Below are 18,983 nucleotides of genomic sequence, written 5' to 3'. Positions count from 1 at the left end.
GGGCCGGCAGCCGGCAGCCGGCAGCCTGACCCTCCCTTCCCGGCCTCCTCCACGCCCTCCACACCCTCCACACCCCTGCGCTGTGGGAACAGCGGGCTTGGGGGACAGGCACGAGGCAGATCTCAGAGGCTAGGGCCCCAGGCCAGTCCTGGCAGCCCACCAGGACCTCCTCACCTCCCCTGGAGGCCAGAACTCACAGGTTATTGTAGGATGAAATTCATTCATTCATTTATTCATTCAATCAGCCATTCAAACACATGTTCTCAGCACCTCCCCTGTGTCAGGCTCTCTAGGCACCGGAGACAGAGCTGAGAACAAGACAGAAATTCCTCACAAAGCCCCATCAGAGCCTGAACACTGTACAACATTATTATTGCTATTGTTACCCCCTCCCGAAATTCCACCAGCCTGCAAGACTCAGGCTGGTTTCTGTTCCTCCAGGCAGCTCTCCAAACAGTTCCAGTTACTTTTAATCCTTAGCCCCCAAACCGTCCCTTGAGGGAAGTCCTTTCAGGACTCTGACCTTCAGCCAGCCTGCTGCAGCCTTTTCTTCCCTCTTGGACTTTACTCATTCCCAGTCCCATTGAATGATTTGAACCTCTACTTTCTCCACCCCCAAACTCCGCCCCTCCACTGCCTTCCCCAGAACCTGAGCTTCACAGTGATGATCATGATTGGCCTTGCAGACACTGAGTGCTCCCTAGGTCCTTACACCAGGGTCAAGACTTAGAGACACAGCTTCATTTGGTCACAGCCACCCCTGGAGGAGGCCTGTTATCATGCCCATTTTGTAGGAGGGAAACTGACACACAGAAGTATTTTGGTACCCACTAGCTCAGAACCACGCCTGAGTCTGTAGCTCAGATTCTGGACACATGCATACAGGGGCACACAGAGAGGAAGTAGTAATACTGCTGACAATCAAGTGTGGTATTTTGTAAACATTTATTCTGTGCCGAGCACTTTCCAGATGTTCTCTACATGAACTCATTTACTCCCCACAACAGTCCCATAAGTGAGTACAATTATTATTCCCATTTTACAGATGAGAAACCTGAGGTACATAGAGGTCCTAATGCTAATACAGTTCAAGTACACAAATATTGACTGAAGCTCTGCTATATTTCACACAGTGTGGTGGGTGCTGAATATTAGAGCTACACAGCTAGATGCAGCTACCAAGACCCACAAAGCTGGAAGGCACACACAGGAGACTGCCACCCAGAAGCACAGAACCATTCACACAGTTACACAAACGTGTGCACTTGACATGGACACACATGAATCACTGATTCATTTACTCAACAAATAATTACTGAGCACCTACTGTGTGCAGGGCAGTGCTGGGGACCCAGCGGTGACCACAACAGCCCTGGGCCCTGCCCCCATGGGTCATGCAGCCCAGTTGGGGAGACAGTAAACAAACAAATATATAATGAAAAATTGTGATAAACACTGTGGAAAGAACTGTGAGAGACAACTGGCTGACAAACAGTTACCTGCATAGTTACACACAGATGACCATACATTGAGATCCAGAACTACACACATACACACACAGCCAGAAATGCAAGCTAGAGGCAAAACCGTACACATCCATAGGTACCTACACACACATGGTTTCACGTATGACCACACAAAAAGACTCACAAGTACACACACGCGAACACATACATGAACACAAGTCAGCAGGGTTCAAATACCCATACATCCAGATACACAAATGCAAACTGGGGAAACCACTCACTCAGTCCAGCAGTTGTTCTCACACACGAAGGAAGCCTTCCTGAGCGTGCTCTCACACAGGAAATCCCAGGTAGACACACTGTCACCGACAGAATCACTCACCAACAGTCACAGCCATTCGGTCACACACCCAATTTCTTCTCTCTCCTTGGACATTCGCCCCAGCCCTGGTCACATGAAGCTACTGGATGGGGGTGTCGGGGGTGTGTGTTGGGGATGAGCTATTAAAACCTTCCAGCTGTGGACAGCTTCCCGGACACAGGATGGAAGGACCTCGGGCTGCTTGTCTGATGAAAGAGCCTCCAGAAAGACAGGCAAGAAAAGAAAACCCGAGGGGAGCGGGGAAAGGAACGGGAGGGAGCTCTCGCGCTGTGGCTCCGAGTGTGTATGGGCGCGCACAGGTTGTTCACTGTGCCTGTCTCCACTGGTTGGGACCCCCAAACGGAACAGTGCACCCAGAAACCCGGGAGTCGGAGGCAAAAGCAGCAGGCCAGAGAAGAGTGCTTGGATCTATTTCAGTTGTTATTGTTTGGGGGAATATGAGACAGCCACGGCGCAGGAGATGCTGGACAGACAGACATGCCTGGGACGAGGGGGCGCAGACGGAGAGATACCCAGCGGAGGCGGTCCCAGGTCAGACAGGAGGAGCGGGTGACAAGCAGACGGCGGCTGTCTAAAGGGAAACCGGCAATTTGGGGACCTGGTTCTCCCCCGCTCCCATCACCGCAGCGCCCCCCCCCCTACACCAGGCTCCCGGCCGGCCAGTCTGTCCGCCCTGGCTGGTCCTGGTTGCGCCCTGTGCGGCCGCGCGGCCAGGCCCGGGACAAACAGCCTTCATGTTGCTAAGCGACGGCGTTCCACAGCCCGTCGCGTCACCGCGTCTGCGCAGGCGGGGGGAGGGGGGTGTGCGGAGACGGCGGCCGTGTCGTTTGTTGACGTTGCCTGGCAACCGCCGTGGCGCTGCCGGGCAACGCCGGCCGACTGTTCGTTCTCTTAAAGGGCCAGGAACACTTTACTGGATCCAGCTCGGACCGCGCCGCGGAACTGAGGCGCTGCTGGGAGAGGAGAGGGTTGCTCCCCAGGCGTCGGGAGGTTTAGGGGATTGGAGACTGGGTTATGCCCTCTTGGAGTAGAGGAAGAATACGAGGCAGGAGCTGTTGATATTTGAACTAAAGTTTTTGAGATGTTAGTGTAAGATGTTAGGTAGATTGCACATGTGCATAGGCTCACTTGTGGGCACGCACGTCCACGGGGGAGCGGGTAGCAGAGATAAACCGATAGGGAGACCTGGGTTCAAATACCCACTCTGTGACCTTGACCTGTAACTTCCTTTTTCTGAGCCTCTTTCCTTCCTGAATTGGGAGTGAAAACATCACCCGCCTCCAGAATTGTGACTGTATGAAATCCTGTTAAGCACTTAGTACACAGTAAGTGCTCCGTACATAACAAGTATAATTATGTTATTTAACAACTGGGTTCTGTCCCTTCTTCACTGGGATTTGGAATAAATGAGATGGTGTTTGTAAAGTACTTATTGCAGCACAGCGTGCTTAATACACGGGGGCTGTCATATTATTACTGATGTTTTCATTATTTCCTCCAGTCTGTAAAGGAACACATCACAGGGCATTGGCAGTCATTGCCTTTCTTGGTGTCTTAGGGTGCAAAGGCAATGGAATCAGGCAGATGAGGTTGGAATTCTTGTCCTTCTGGACCCTGGCTGTGTGACCCCAGAGCAAGTGCCTTGCCCTCTCTGACCCTCTGCTTCCTCCTCAGTGAAACCTATGATCTCTCACTTCTCACAGAGTCACTTCCAGGTAACAGTCCTGGGTGAGGGGTCCCCTCTCATTGGGCGTGTCAGGTCACTGCCCCACGTCTGCAGCATGACTCATGGGGCTATGTTATGTAAAGCTCCTAGATTCTGCACAGAGGGCAGGTTATATAAACGTGTTTAATGTGCATCCTACATGTAAGGCCTAGGGAGGGAACCTGGCTTGGTAAGCCTGCAATTGCCAAACTATGGCACTGGTTGCTTCTAGGAAGTAGAGCCTATAAAATGTGGGCCACATGTATACTGTTGAAAATGTGCCCCTCTTGGGGTCTCTCTATCCCCCTAAATGACTGTCTCTCAGTCTCTGTCTCTTAATATGCCTCCAATTTCTCTCTGCATCTTTCTGACCCCTGTCTCTCTGTCTCTGTTGCACCATCTCTGTGCATTTCTGTCACTCTGTGTCTCTGTTCCCTTGAGTCCCTTTCTGGGTTTCTGCCCCCCTCCCACTCCCCTTTCTCTGAGTCTTTATCCATTTCTGGGTCTGCCTCTGTGGTGATTCTCTTTTATTATTTAATTTAACTCCCAAACTTGTTCCCAAAGGGATTCCATCGATTCTGGACAGCTCCAAGCCCCTCACAGCTGAGTGCTGTGGGGTGTTGGGATGGTTCCTCTGCTCTCTGGACCTCTGCTCTTCCCTCTGTGCAAAATTAGATGGAGTAGCTAGTGCAAGTCCCCATCACCTGGGGAGCTTGATAAAAGTGGATTGCCCCAGTCCCACACCCAAAAGCTGTGGGTCGGAATCTCAGAGAAAGAAGTGGCAGAGATTATGACATGTGAGATCCTGCCTGAGTCATTCTGAGCAGCTGACCTGAGGCCTCCACACATGTGTCCCGATGCCAGGTTTTTTTTTTTTTTAATGTTTTTTTTTCATTGAAGTATAGTTGATTTACAAGGTTGTGTTAGTTTCAGGTGTACAGCAAAGTGATTCAGTTATATATATATATTCTTTTTCAGATTCTTTTCTCTTATAGATTATTACAAAATATTGAATATAGTTTTCTCTGCTATACAGTAGGTCCTTGTTGGCTGATGCCAGGTTCTGATGTCACATAATAGGTGAGGTTCTGCGGAGACACGTGGCCAGAGACAAGAGTGATTTCCCCTGCAGGTAGAGGGTCTTGAGTGTGAGGAGTCAGAGAGACAGATCTGGGGGTCAGGGTGGGGACAGAGAAAGACAAAGATAGCAAGACAGAGAGAGAGAGAGAGAGAGAGAGAGAGAGAGACGGAGAGATATGGAAACACAAAGAGATAAAGCCAGAAATTGCGTTTGCTGCACATCACCTGAAAAGGTACCTCCACGGTGGAGGGCCACGTACCTATCTGCGAGTGTGTGACTGTGTTAAACAGGTCACTGCAGGCAGCACTGGGGTGTGCCTGGGTCCAGTGCTGGGACTGAGTGTGGGAAGCGGATGCTGGGCTGGGAGGTTCTGGGTGTACCCTCTCTACATGTACCTGCATGCCTTTAAGCAAGTGTTCCGGGCCAGCATGGGTGACTACCTGACAACCGGAACACCAGTCAGGCAGCATTCTCCATCAGGCCACCACTTTCTACGCCCACTGGGTGCGGTTGATGAGGATATAGCTCCAGGGGTCCTGGGGCCCACATGGATAAGTTTAGGTATAGTTCCAGACTCTGAGGGTGTTTCAGATTTGGGAATAGCCAACCTAATAGAGGGGTACCATCTTTGGAGCCAGACTGAGCTGAGTCCTTGGGCAAGTTTAGTGACCTCCTGGGGCCTCAGTTTCTGCATCTGTAAAATGGGAATGATAAGGACTTCTATGAAGATTTTGTGAGCACCCCCTAACATAATGGTAACTAATGCCATCTATTGAGGGCTTGCCATGAATGTGCCTGTCAGCAAATTCTACAGCTCTATGTTCAAACACCTCCAGAATCTGATCCCTGCTGCACCTTCCAAGTCACCATCACCTCTTGCCTGGACCATTGCCTGGGGCTCCTCACTGGTCTCCCTGCCGCCACTCTGGCCTCCCAAGGTCTATTCCCCACATACAGCCAGAGGGATGCTATTTAAATCAAAATCAGTCCATGTCCCTCTTTTGCTCAAAACCTTCCCATGGCTCCTAACTCACTCGGAATAAAAATCAAAGCCCTCACCATGGCCCACAGGCCCCGTGTCTCTGCCACTCCCTCTCTCCTTGCTTTCTCTGCTCCAGCCACACGGGCCTCCGGCTGTTCATCCAACACACCAGGCATGTTCCCACCTTAAGGTCTTTGCACCTGCTTCTCCCTCTGACTGGCATGCTCTTGGCCCAGATATCTGCAGGCTCCTCTCTCACCAACTTCCAATCTTTGCTCAAGCATCACCTTCTCATGTCGGCCTTCTCTGACCACCCTATTTAAAACGGCTACCCCAACCCTCCCTCCCTCTCCACGTCCCCAGCAATGACCACTTTCCAGTGTGTTACAGAATGTGCTAATTTGTGCTTCTATATCGTCCATCACCTCCTTCCCCACTCCCAAAGTGTAAGCTCCCACGAGGACAGGGATCTTTGTTTTGCTCACTGTTGAATTCCCAGCACTTACCACAGTGCCTGGCACGTAATGGGTTCTCGATAAATATCTGTTGAACGAATGAATGACGGATGGGATGTGCCAGGAGTGTGCCACGAGCTCCAGGTCGGTGAATTCACTGAATCCTTACGACAGCCCTATTGTCACGACAGCCCTCTGTGCTGGGCGCTACCCATTTTACAAATACGGAAACTGAGGGTCAGAGAGGGAGGCCCCTGAGACAGAAGCGCAATGGCCCATACGATCTGAGGTAGATTATCCTGCCTTCAGGGGCGTCCCTGCGGACCCGTGGGTTGTCTGTGTTTAGCCTCGCTATCCCCGTGTTTATTTCGGGGCCCGGTCCTTGTTTGCTTTGTCGAGCGGTCTCTCTTTATCACTGCGCCCCAGACATCTCCCTGTGGCTTCAGCCTCCACGAATTTCTCGGGGTTTTCTGGCTCCGGGGCCCTGAAACTCTACTTCCGCGTTGCCGTCTTCCCGGGTTTCTGCGCCCTGCGGGCCTCCGGAGGCGAAGGGCCCTGCTCTGTGAGCCCGCCCCGCCTCCGCGCGCAGTCTCGGCCTCGGCGCGGCTGGGCTCGCAGCGGGCCGCCCTGGGGCGGGCGGGGCCTGTTGCCCAGAGACCAATGTTTTGCCGCTGCAAACTGGGTCTCTAGGCCACCGCGGGAGGGCGGCCTGGGAACCCGAGCCGGGCGTGGGAGCGGGCCGGCGAAGGGCGCGAGCGGCCGGGGGCCTGGAGCCGGGGAGGGGCCGGGGGACCCGGCGGCTGTCTGGAGCCGGGAGGGTATGGGGGACCCGATTTGGGGGGAATGAAGTAGGGATACTGGGGCAGTTTCGGGGAAACAAGAGAGGGCTGGGATTAGGGACGAGAAAGAGTATTCGGGGTCAGTTTGAGGGAGGTGTGGAGGGGTTTGGGGAAGACAGATGATGGGGGAAGTTTGGGGGAACCAAGGGAGGAGATTGGGAAGGCGGGGGCGGGGTAGGAAGGTGGGGGCTAGTTTGAGGGACCCGGGAGAGGGGCCCGCGGATGGGTGAGTGAAGGAGGGCGTGGGAAACTGGATGTTTAGGGGATTCAGAAATCACAGGGGACTGGTGTGAGGGCAGGGAGTTTGGGTAGAGGACATATTTGCAGGCTCGGGGAAAGAGGTGAAATTTAGGTAGGACAAGACGTGAGGGTAGAGAGTTTGGGGGAGATAAGGATTCTTGAGGAGAAGGAGGAGGCTTAAACGGGCCGGAAACAAGGGTGAATCAGAGGAGAGGGTGCCCTTGCCACTTCCAGGCTCCTGGCGGGAGGGCCTCTCCCCGCCCATTGTCCCCGGCCTGGCCAGGACGTCCGGCGACATCCCTGGGGACGCGACGTCGGGGGTTATGTAACACTGCCAGGCCCCGGGGAGCGGCGGAAGTTAGGACTCCCGGGTTCCTCTCCACGCCCCATCCCAAGGGATGGACACGGGTCGGGATCCCCGAGCGGCTTGTGACATCACACTTGGGCGGAGTCCATCAGAGGCACGAACTCCTTTTCTTGTTCACTCCCACCCCACTCGGGAGCGAGGACTGAGATCTGAGACCCTAGGTGGGGAGGGGTATCCCTAGCAACGCCATTGGCTGAGGTGGCCTGATGGCCAGGGCTGTTAGGCAAAAAGGTAAACTGAGTCCCAGAGAGGGCTGACCCCTTTCATTTGATTCAGTCATTCAACAAAGATGTATTGAGCCCCTACTGTGTGCCAGTTATGTCCTAGGTGATGGGGACCCAGCAGCAAACAAAACAGATGTCCCTGATCTCAGCAGCCTCTGGGCTGACCCCTGATTCTGAGCCCAGACCTACTCCATCCCAGCCAAACGTTGTTGAAACTAGACCTTATTCACTAAACAGAACACCAAAACGTGGATCCTCTCACCCAACTTTCCCTAGTGCAGGGGGCAGAACACATCTCTCAGCTGCTGAGTCCCTGGTCTCTAAATGACTGCATCCCTGTCACCCCCACCCCCCGTGGCCTGTCACTTCCTCCCATCCTCATCCCCCCCCAACGGGGCATGACTAGAGATGCTGGTCATAACAGGCAGTTGGCGAATCACTCAGACGTCATAACAGCCGGCTGTGCTATCACCGTGTCCCTGAGATGTCATCAAGCAGCCTCAGTCTCTTCCTATGAACACCTCTGGGGCCTGAGGAGGGGGTGCTGCCCTGCTGCCAGGGGTACCTCAGCCTCCCAAATGGAGTGACTTACTTCCAGCTAAGCCCTTCATCAGAAGGCTCTGAAAGGTACCTTCCTAGCTTTCCTCACTCCTCCTCCAGGCAGCCCCCTTGAACTCCCTGCCACTCCCCTCCAGTTCCCTGGGCTCTGGCCCTTTGGACTTTTTCCTCTCTGATCTCACCTGCTCCCATACCTTCAGTTTTGAAAAACCTTCAAAGCCAGGCCCTTGATAGGACACATCCTTGCATTTCTCCAAGCCTCAGGCTTCACTTCTCTAAAATGGGTATAGCAATGGTGCCTGGCCAACACACACAGTGGGTGGTGAGTGATTTGAGCAAGGTCACTTCTGTGACGGGCTTAGCACAGGCTGGGGACATCGTGAGAGCTCAATGAATCCTATTGGCCAAGGTACACAAGAAATAGTTAACAGTGAGAAGTGGGGATCAGAGGGAGGAGGAGAATTTACTTTTTCAAGGTGTATTCTTGTATTTGCCAACACATGTTCCCCCAATTTTTAAAAAAGTTAATTAATTAATTAATTTTTGGCTGTCTTGGGTCTTCATTGCTGTGCACCAGCTCTCTCTAGTTGAGATGAGCGGGGGCTACTCCCCATTCCAGCGCACTGGCTTCTCATTGCACTGGCTTCTCATTGCACTGGCTTCTCATTGCACTGGCTTCTCTTGTTGCGGAGCACAGACTCCAGGTGCACAGGCTTCAGCAGTTGTGGCACACAAGCTTACTTGTTCCGCGGCATGTAGGATCTTCCCAGACCAGGGCTTGAACCCGTGTCCCCTGCATTGGCAGGCAGATTCTTAACCACTGCACCACCAGGGGAGCCCTTCACTGACTTTCAAATCTGCTCTCTCCTCCTCTTTCCCCTCCTCCCACTCCTACCTAGGTCCAGGCCCCTCCTTTCCCCCTCCCTTCCTCAGTCTACCTCAAGGAAGCAGTCAGAAAGGTCTTAAAACCTTCCTCTGTCCCTCCCCTGCTCAGAACCTGCCATGGCTCCCCAGTACCCTTGGGGGAGCTCCTCACCGTGTGTCCAGACTCCTCACCATGGCCCATGGGGCCCATTTCTGTCTGGTCCTTGCTGACTTTTCCAGCCTCCTAATTCTTTGATCCAACTACATGATTCTTCTTGCCTTAAAGGATCCTCCAGCTCAGTCCCTTTGCCTGGCAGTTGAGTCCCATCCAGACAACATAACAGTTGGACACCTGGCTAAAGCTTGGTGTCCACTAGGGACAGGGACACCACTTGAGGCTGCCTTCCATCCACAGCCAAAGAGTTCTGCCTGAATTTTCACCGAAGCAACATCTGTCTACTACACTGTGCTCCCTGGGTTCACACAGGACAGGGTAGTTTCTGTCCTGTGATATTTCAGAGACTAGGAGGATGCAGACTTTGAACCTCAGGTAAATGCGGTATAAGATCCTTGAGGCTGATTCTTGGAGTGGGCACTGAAAGAGTCACAGGATATCAGAGTGGGAAGGTGCCCTAGAAGATCCAAGTGCAAGGGGGAGACCTAGGCCCCGAGGGAGCAGGGTTCCTGGCTGTTCCCACTGCCTGGAACTGTCGTGTCCCATCACTGACTTGCAAGGGAGGGAAGAATCATAGTAGAATTGGGTTTGTTGAACTAAACAGTGGGTGCCAGGCTGAGCCCTGACTCTGGTGACCCCAACCTTGGTGACAGCAGACCTGCGTCTGACCCCAGTCTGAGCCCCAACCCTGGCCCAGGCCTGAATCCCTGACCCTGGGCACAGTATGAGCCCTGAAACTGGCTAAGACCCAGAACTAAGCCCACTCAATCCACTGTAGAAACTAAGCAAGAAGTCAGAGCCTTATCCCCAGCCCTCTGCTTGCTGGTCTGGTGTGACTTCCTGTGACCTCCCCATCCTCCCCCCCATAGAAGTGGAGCTGAGAACTGGAAGCGGGGGGCGGATTCAGAGAGGCGCAAGATTCGTGCTGTGGCTGGGGAAGAACAGGGACAGGGCTTCGGGAAGAGTAGGTTGAGGACTTGGGGAGGGGGCGGCAGGGCTAGGAGTGAAGATTAGGATAGGGAAGGGGGAGGTAGATAATGGTCAGGGATGAAGAATGGAGGGGAAGCAGAGGATGCGGGGGACCAGGAGACAGGGGATCGGGGGGATGGAGGATTGGGGGTGCTGATTCGAAGCTGGTGACAGGTTGGGGGCAATGCGGCGACGGCGGGGACCGATCGTCCAGCCGGGGCTGCGCGGCGAGGCCCAGTTGAGCCCAGGCCCACCCCCAGCCCCCCCCACCCCGCCCCGCGCTGCCTCCCCTTTCCGCTCCCCGGAAGCGCTGAGTCGTACTGCCTTATCTGGAGGCCGCTATTTCGGGCTCAGCTCCTAGCGCGAGGACTATTTTTAGCGGCGCTCGGGTAAAAATGGACGCGGCGCCGCGCGAGTTCCAGAGGCCGTGCGCGCTCCCTCGCGAGAACTGGGGGCCGGGCCGCGCGCCTGAGTCACCTCCCACCCAACCGCCCCCCTTCGAGGAGCGCGGACACCCGCCCCCCCCGCAATCCGCACGAACTCTTGGGTTCCTGGACGCCTGGAAGCCAGCGCGGCTCAGAATATTCCAGGACTATCGGCACGCATCCACCCGAGCTCAAGCGGCTGAGGGCCGACTTTTGGGCAGAGGCGCCGCGCCCCCTGGTGGCTCCTGCGGGGATAGCAGGCAGGGGGTGGGCCAAGAGTTCACACCCCCCAGACCCCCAACCTCCGCCACACACCCACTTTATAAATGAGGAAACTGAGGCCTGGAGAGGAACTGGATTGCATCATGAATTGCAAGGTACGCGCTTTCAGTTTCAGCTTGGACACTTCACTTAGTGGAGAACCCAGTACCTATCAGAAAACTAGGCACCCTTTATTTTTCTAAGCAGTATTTAGTCATTCAACAAGTATTTATCAAGGGCTTGCTGGGTACTGGGATCACAGCAGTGAACAAGGCAGAAGAGAGATCCTTGCCCTCGTGGGGCTGACGTTCTAATGGGGGAGACAAACAGTAAATAAATAAGGTGATTTCAGATTGTGGTAAGCACTGTAAGGGAAATAAAATGGGAGGATATATTATAATAAAGGGGATACTTTGGTAAGAGTAGTCAGGGAAGGCCTTTTTCTGAGGAGGTGACATTCTAAAATGACCTTCTGGTTTCATGCAGTCCCCTCACTCATCCCATGTCATAGACCTGGAGACAGAAGCCTGGAGAAGAACCAGTTGGGGACTGAGCTTGTACAGTGTAGATTGCATGAGCTTTCACTGCGTAATTGTTCAGTTCCTGGTCTCCTCCTGAGCCTGGGAGCTTATTTCCTCCCAGCATAGCCACTCATCATCAGTAGTAGTAATACTGATTACTAGTTTTTAAATAATAGTTACCTTTTATCCAGCACCTGCTCTTTGCCTAGCAGTCTACTAAATGTCTCACCTGCGTTAATTCATGGAATCCTCACCCTAACCCTTAGAGGTGAGGTAATATTCCCAGGCCCCATTACCGTATGAGAAAATCTGTTTTCCAACCTTCCTTTCCTCCCAGCCACATGGGCATCTACAGTTTTGCCGGCCTTCTGCTTGTTCTTTGGGAAACCACCCCTTTCTCAATTTCAGTTCACCTGGCTGTCTTGGAGCTCACCCCATCCTCCGTTTCCAGGGAATGGCACGTGTCCTAGGCCCAGCCAATCAGAGTATTCCAGTTGGGCTGTCCGTTGACGACAGTGATTGGTTCAGAGGTGAGCATGTGACCCATTTAGGCCAACGAATGATGAGACCATTGGCTAGGAGCACTTTCTTCCCTTTGGGGTGGCTAAGAGGATGAGATGTGAGCCTAAAGGTGCTAGGGCTATCTTTGCTACCTCAAGGAAAGTCTTTCTGAGGAAAAAATCAGAGAAATATGAAACCCAGAGATGGGACAGTGACTTCATATCATCATTTGAGCTCCTGGATCAAGCTGTAACTGAAGCTGGTTTTACTCAACCTTCTGAACATGGGAGCCAATACATTTCCCTAAACCAGTTTGCATTTGAAAGTGAGAGACTCCCGATTAATTCGCTTTCCCTCTCTATGCTCCCCCCAACCAGGAACTGGTCCTGACACTTTCCACTGCCCGTAGTCCTTGGGAATGGGTCACTGTACCCCCGGAAGTACCCATTCATTACACACTGCCCCCATGGAGGCATGTACTGCTTGTATACATCTGTGCCCTCTACCCTCCACTGGGCAGGCACTCCTGTGGGGACTTTGGGTCTGCTCATCTTCCTGTCCCCAGGTACAGACCAGGATGAGAACCTGATACCAAGGCTACTGTCCTGGGCAGGACCACTTTCTGCTGTCATCACTGGCTGATGGTGAAGTTACCCTACTGCGCCTTCCACTTTCTCCCCCTGTCAGGATTTCAGCCCTGTCTGAGCTCTGTCAGCCTCCCAGCCTCTTCTTCACCGTCTCTCCCGTGCTCCAGACCCATGTGTCTAGAAGCCTCTTGGATACCTTCCTCCGGTTGTCCCACAGACTTTCACCCTGACCTCAACAGCTTCCTCCTACACCTGTGCCTCCTTCTCCCAGGTCCCCAGCTCAGGCGTAGTCCCACATAGACCCTGTCTCCTGGACCAGAGTTCTGGGCCTCCTCCTGGTACCTTCCTCCCCTTACCTCCCATAACCCATCACTCATCTCCATTCTATCTTTTAAAGATTTTATATATTCTCCTTCCTCCCCCTCCTTACTCTGGTCCAGTTGCCTATTTGGTCCCTTTTCCCCACTTCATCCTTCATCTCTACACTCATTCCTGGTTTCCTGCCCCAGTTCTGCCCCTTCCCATCTAGAAGGATTTTGCTAAACCACAAACCTGCTCCTGTCAGGTCTCTCCCCTGCTCAGAGCCTGCTATGATTCCCCGGTGCTCTAGTGCTGTGACCTACAAGGCCTTCCGTGGCCTGCTGCCTTCTTCAACCCCATCTCTTGCCCCCCACCCCTTTCCCCAGCACACATTCACTCTGCCCTCTAACAATACTCAAACAGCTTGCCTTTCCCCAAATGCATTGTTCATGCTTCCCGACTTGAACATTCGGCTCCCTCTGCCCAAATACCTTTCCCATCCTTCTCCACCTAGTGACTGTTTTTCCATGCTTTGAGGTACAGCACACCATCCCCTCTGCTGAGAAACCTAGCGTGACTCCCTCCGACCTAAGCAGGGCCCCCGCCTCTCAAGAAACCTGGTCGCTGCTGTAGCTCATTCTCTGCCTGACCACACGTCGGGCCCCTTGCACGCAGGGTCTCACTGAGTTCCCCCAACAGCCCTCAGGGCACAGGGACAAACACTTCCAGTTTCTGGATGAAGAAACTGGGACTCATGGAAGGAATCACAGCTAGGGAGGGGACAGAGGCAGGATTTGAACTTGTGATCTCACGCAGCCTGGCTCATCCATGAGTACTTTATCTCTGTTTTGTAAGTTTTTATCTTATAACACTATCGGTAGAGGCACACATGTATATAATTTATGAATAAAAAATATACTCCATATACCAAGTGGCCACAAAGTACTGCCTGGCACTGTGGTCTCTCTCGGTTAAGTAGCTTCTTCACCTGGGTCTGGTGGAGGCAGGGATTTGAGAGTGTCCTTTAAGGCCATATTTTTGACATGAGCATCAGTTGCTCTGTTTGAATATGCTTCTGACATGGATTGTTCCAGAATATCCCAAGAAATCCTGAGGATCAGCAGCCTCGGAACAAATGGCGCTCCAGCATCTGATGTCCTCCCAGATGGAGAGACAGCAAATTCCATGGACCAGCACTGTCCACAAGAAATAGGACACTAGCCACATATTCAAGCTTAAATGCCCTAGTAGCCACACTAAAAAAAAAAAAAGCCAAAAGAAACAGGTGAAAATAATTTGTTCCTGTATTTTATTTAACCAGATAGATGCAAAATATTATTTCATACGTACTCAATGTCAGCAGTTTTTTTTTTTTTATAAATTTATTTATTTATGGCTGCGTTGGGTCTTCGTTGTGGTGCACGGGCTTCTTATTGCGGTGGCTTCTCTTGTTGCGAAGCACGGGCTCTTGGCACGCGGGCTTCAGTAGTTGTGGCTCGTGGGCTCAGTAGTTGTGGCTCGCGGGCTCTAGAGCGCAGGCTCAGTAGTTGTGGCGCACGGGCTTATGCTGCATGGCATGTGAGATCTTCCCGGACCAGGGCTCGAACCTATGTCCCCTGCGTTGGCAGGCAGATTCTTAACCACTGCGCCACCAGGGAAGTCCCTCAGGAGTTTTTTAAATGAGATAGTTACATTCTTTTTAATCACGCTAAGTTTATGAAATCTGGTGTGGATTTTACACTCATGACACATCTCATTTTGGCCCAGCCATGTTTCAAGTGCTTAAAAGCCACGTGTAGCCAAGTGGCTGCCATATTGGACATCACAGCAGTAGACGGTGCCTGACCACGGATCTGGGAGTATGGCTTCCTCAAAGTCCAGCTTTAACATGGGACAGTGTGCCTCCAGGTGACAGCATGGCTTAAGGTCAGGCTCCTGGACTCTGAAGCCAGACTGTGGGGTTCAAGCTCTGGAACTTCCAAACTGCCACTCCAGCCTCTCTGCACCTCAGTTTATTCTGCTATGAAAGGAGAATCACCAGCAAGACATCAGAGGGGTTTTTGTGAGGATTAAATGAGTTAATAGATATTTAAACACTTAGAACAGGGCACATATTAAGTGCTGCATGGGTGCTGATTTTTATTATTATTTGGCATTTTGTGAAAGAGAAAATCTCTCGACTCCACATTAACAGTTGAAGAATGAAAAACTCCCTTAAAGACTTCCCATCCTTGTGGAAGATGTCCAGAACATGGGGGACACACGGGACTTCTAACCGCCACATGTAGGACGCACAGACCACTCTGGGCTCTCAAGGACAAATGCTTCAGCATTCTCCACTGGAACGGGTGTGCGCAATCACAGAGCTTTGGACACCTCCCATGCTAAACTCTGCCACGTATTGTCCTGTTCTCATTTTTCTGTTTTGATCTGTGTAGTGGGTTGAATGGTGTGCCCCTCCCCCCACTCAAGATAAGTCCACCTGAGACCTGTCAATGGGAACTTATTTGGAAAAAGAGTCTCTGCGGATATAATTAAGGTTAGGATCTCGAGATGATATCACCCTGGATTATCCAAGTGGGCCCTAAACCCAATGGCAAGTGTCCTTACAAGAGAAAGGCAGAGGGAGATTGGACACAGATAGGAGAAGAGATGGCCATGTGAAGATGGAGGGAGAGATGAGAGTGATGGGGCCACCCCGGAACACGTGGGGCCACCGGAAGCTGGAAGAGGCAAGGAAGAATCTTCCCCGAGAAAATTCAGAGGGAGCGTGGCCCTGCTGATACCTTGCTTTAGGATTTCTGGCCTCCAGAACTGTGAGGGAATAAATTTCTGTTGTTTTAAGCCACGAAGTTTGCGGTAATTTGTTAGGCAGCCACAGGAAACAAATACAGTCTGTTTAGGGGCCTGTCTCCTTCCACCCTGAAGACAGAGTTTCTGTGGCTTTCAGCTGCTGTCTCACAGCAGGAAACAGGCTCAGAAAGAAGGCAGAGCCAGAACCAGAACTCAGGTCTCCAGAACCTCATTCCAGGTCCAGGGGGTCACTGTGGAAACTCATAGGGTGTTTTGCCTGTTAAAGAAATACAGAGTGACTATTGAATTTTCTTTTAAGGCAGTGGTTGAAAACACAAGCTTTTGTTGGAGTCCTGGTTTGTTTGCTTACTTGCTTTGTGGCCTTGGTCAAGAGACTAACCTCTCTGTGCCTCAGTTTCTCCTTCTATAAAATAGGGATAACAAGATAAGTCATCTCAGAAGGCTGTGATATGGAGTATATGAGAATTGATCAACTTTGCCATTTGACGTTGTCCTGGAAGTCTTTGCAAATGCTATAAGACAAGAAAAATGAGATGTAAAGATGGGAAGGCAAGACATAAAACTAACATTTGGATCATTTCAAAGGAAAACTAAGAGAATCAACAAACTTTTTGTATGTTTTTGGCCACGCTGCCCGGCATGTGGGATCTTAGTTCCCTGACCAGGGATCGAACTCATGCCCCCTGCAGTGGAAGTGCAGAGTCCTAACCACTGGACTGCCAGGGAATTCCCGCAACAGAATATTTTATTTTATTTTTATTATTTACTTTTTTAAAAGATTTTATTTAATTTTTTTAAACTTTAGCCATCTTAATGGATGTGAAGTAGTATCTCATTATAGGTTTTTTTAAAAAATTAATTTATTTTTTGGCTGCATTGGATCTTTGTTGCTGTGTGTGAGCTTTCTCTAGTTGCAGTGAGTGGGGGCTACTCTTCGTTGTGGTGCGCGGGCTTCTCATTGCAGTGGCTTCTCGTTGTGGAGCACGGGCTCTAGGTGCACGGGCTTCAGTAGTTGTGGCATGTGGGCTCAGTAGTTGTGGCACACGGGCTTAGTTGCTGCCTGGCATGTGGAATCTTCCCGGACCAGGGCTCGAACCCGTGTCCCCTGCATTGCCAGGCGGATTCTTAACCACTGCGCCACCAGGGAAGTCCCCCACTTTAATGTTTGGCTCAACAGAAGATAACTGGGTCTTCACCTCTGCTTGGGTGCTCAGTCTGTTGTGATATTTTGCAGGTTGCATTGAACACTCAGGAGAGAGTGAGAATGAAAAAGGGAGGTAAGTGTCTTAGTATTATTATGATAATCATTTTGACCTCGGGGACCTCTTGAAAGAGTGCTGGGGAACCACCCAAGTTTCTGTGGACTGCACTTTGAGAATCACTCCTTACCTTTAGGTTTTGTAGGGCCTAGAGACAGAATCCTGGGAACTGAACACCTCTGGGGCCATGGGACCTGGTTCAAGAGACAGCTCTGACTACAAGCAAGGTATTCTCTGAGCCTCAATTTCTTCATCTCTAACATGGGGTTGGTGATGATGAAAATAATAAAAGTACCTCCCTCCTAAGGTTGTAGTGAGACCCATAGGAGATAACGCTCTGACTCACACCTGGCATGTAGCATACAATAAACATTTGCTATTATAGTTTGGGAAACATTTTATTTTATTACCAACACTTCTTATTCATGCAATTAACTTCTCCAGAGGCCTATCTTGTGCTGGGCAGTGCTGGGGACATGGTGATGAATGAGAAGGGCCTGGCCCTGCCCTCATGGGGTTCCCAGTCCAATGGGTCACAGAGTTTTCATTTGTGAGGGATTGCCCTTAGCACCAGGTCCCTGAGGAGCGTGAGTTCTTAAGACTGGGGAGGCAGGGAAAGGCATTCTAGGGAGTGGGAACAGCATGCAAGGAGCCATGGCAAGTGGAGAGGGGGACAGCTGTGGCCTGATGGTTGGCCGGTTGTGTCCATTTCTCTGCCCCCAAGATGCCTCAGTCCTGTTGCTGGTGAGAAATACGTGTGTATATCTGGTTCATCTTTTTAATATTTATTTATTTATTTGGCTGCACCGGGTCTTAGTTGCGACATGCTGGAATCTTCTTTGCAGCAAGAGAACTCTTAGTTGCGGCATGTGGGATCTAGTTCCCTGACCAGGGGTCAAACCCGGGCCCCCTGCATTGGGAGCGCGGAGTCTTAGCCACTGGACCACCAGGGAAGTCCCCCAACCCCTCTTCTTGTGTAAAGTTAGTTCCTCAATTCTGGGCTGTTTTTTAGGGAAGTCCCACCTCTGATCTAACCTCAGTCTCTTGTGCTGCAGATCCTCCTTTTGCTGCATATCCATCCACAGTGCTCCGTGGAAACTTGGGACGCCCCAGCAGAAGAGGTGCCCGGGATGGGGCGTGGTCGGGTCCAGCGCCTCCACTGTCCCGCATCCGGGGGCCGCCGCTCGGGGCCGGGTGACTCAGACCCCGGCGGCTCCCGCGTCATCCTGGCCGCTAGGCTCCGCGCTATTTCGGGCTCCGGGCGCTATAAATAGAGGCTCGTGGAGCAGAGCCGTTCCCCCTCCGCTCGGGCGCCCCTGCGTCCCTGGACCCGCCGCGATCGCCGGGCCGCGCGTCACCGCGGCTAAGTTTAGAGGCGGGTGGGGACGTCGGCCGGGTCACTGCGCCCCTCGGCCGCGCCCCGGCTTACAGAGCCTTCGGTCTGGCGGCAATCTGCCCCCCGCCCAGAGTCCCTCGGGTGGAATTAGGGGCGAAGTGTCCCCATATTCTCGATCCCCACCCCAATCCTTCGGAGGCGCAGAGGAAACTCGAAGTTGGGATTAGGGTAAGGTTTGGGAGTGGAGGAAGGTCTGGACTTGAGGAGTCGCCCGGGAACTTCGGTTGGGACTGGAATTTGAACTTGGAGCGTTTGGAAGAAGGACGGGGAAATAAGAGTACGGACAGCTGTTAGACTCGAACTCTCAACTCTGAGAGCCGGAAAGATGCGAATCTGGAATCCGAAGGTTAAATTTGGGAAGAGTGTAGGAATCAAACTTGGAAATATAATATATTACAGAGCCAAGGACAGCTTTTCTCCCCCTTAACTAACGTAAATAGGCTCAGAGTTACCTGCACCGCGCTCAGCCGGCCCTTTGCCGCACTTCTGCAATAGTGAAACGGGTCGGGAGAAACGAAAGGGCAGCTCGCCGCCTTCTCACGGGTCTTGCCCCGGGGTGGGTTCTGGCGCAGCGGTCCCCGGCGCCTCTACACCCCAAATCCTCTTGTGGGG

At 52.2% G+C, this 18,983-nt stretch overlaps 2 long non-coding RNA genes across 2 annotated transcripts; one reads left to right on the top strand and one right to left on the bottom strand.

The window, feature by feature from the left end:
* Nucleotides 1–10,708: 10,708 nt before the first annotated feature.
* LOC103010823 (uncharacterized) lies at nt 10,709–18,168 on the top strand. Its single transcript, XR_003622133.2, has 5 exons — nt 10,709–11,109; nt 11,923–12,044; nt 16,951–16,993; nt 17,112–17,202; nt 18,031–18,168. It is a non-coding gene; the product is annotated as an uncharacterized LOC103010823 (long non-coding RNA).
* LOC130705656 (uncharacterized) lies at nt 16,561–18,926 on the bottom strand. The gene is made up of 4 exons (XR_009006012.1): nt 18,824–18,926; nt 18,011–18,239; nt 17,106–17,169; nt 16,561–16,963 (listed from the first exon to the last, which is right to left on the bottom strand). It is a non-coding gene; the product is annotated as an uncharacterized LOC130705656 (long non-coding RNA).
* Between the last annotated feature and the right edge of the window lie 57 nt (nt 18,927–18,983).

Source organism: Balaenoptera acutorostrata, chromosome 19 (genome assembly GCF_949987535.1).
Source record: "Balaenoptera acutorostrata chromosome 19, mBalAcu1.1, whole genome shotgun sequence".
NCBI classification, from domain to species: Eukaryota; Metazoa; Chordata; class Mammalia; order Artiodactyla; family Balaenopteridae; genus Balaenoptera; species Balaenoptera acutorostrata.
This window is presented reverse-complemented; position numbering and strand designations above follow the sequence as displayed.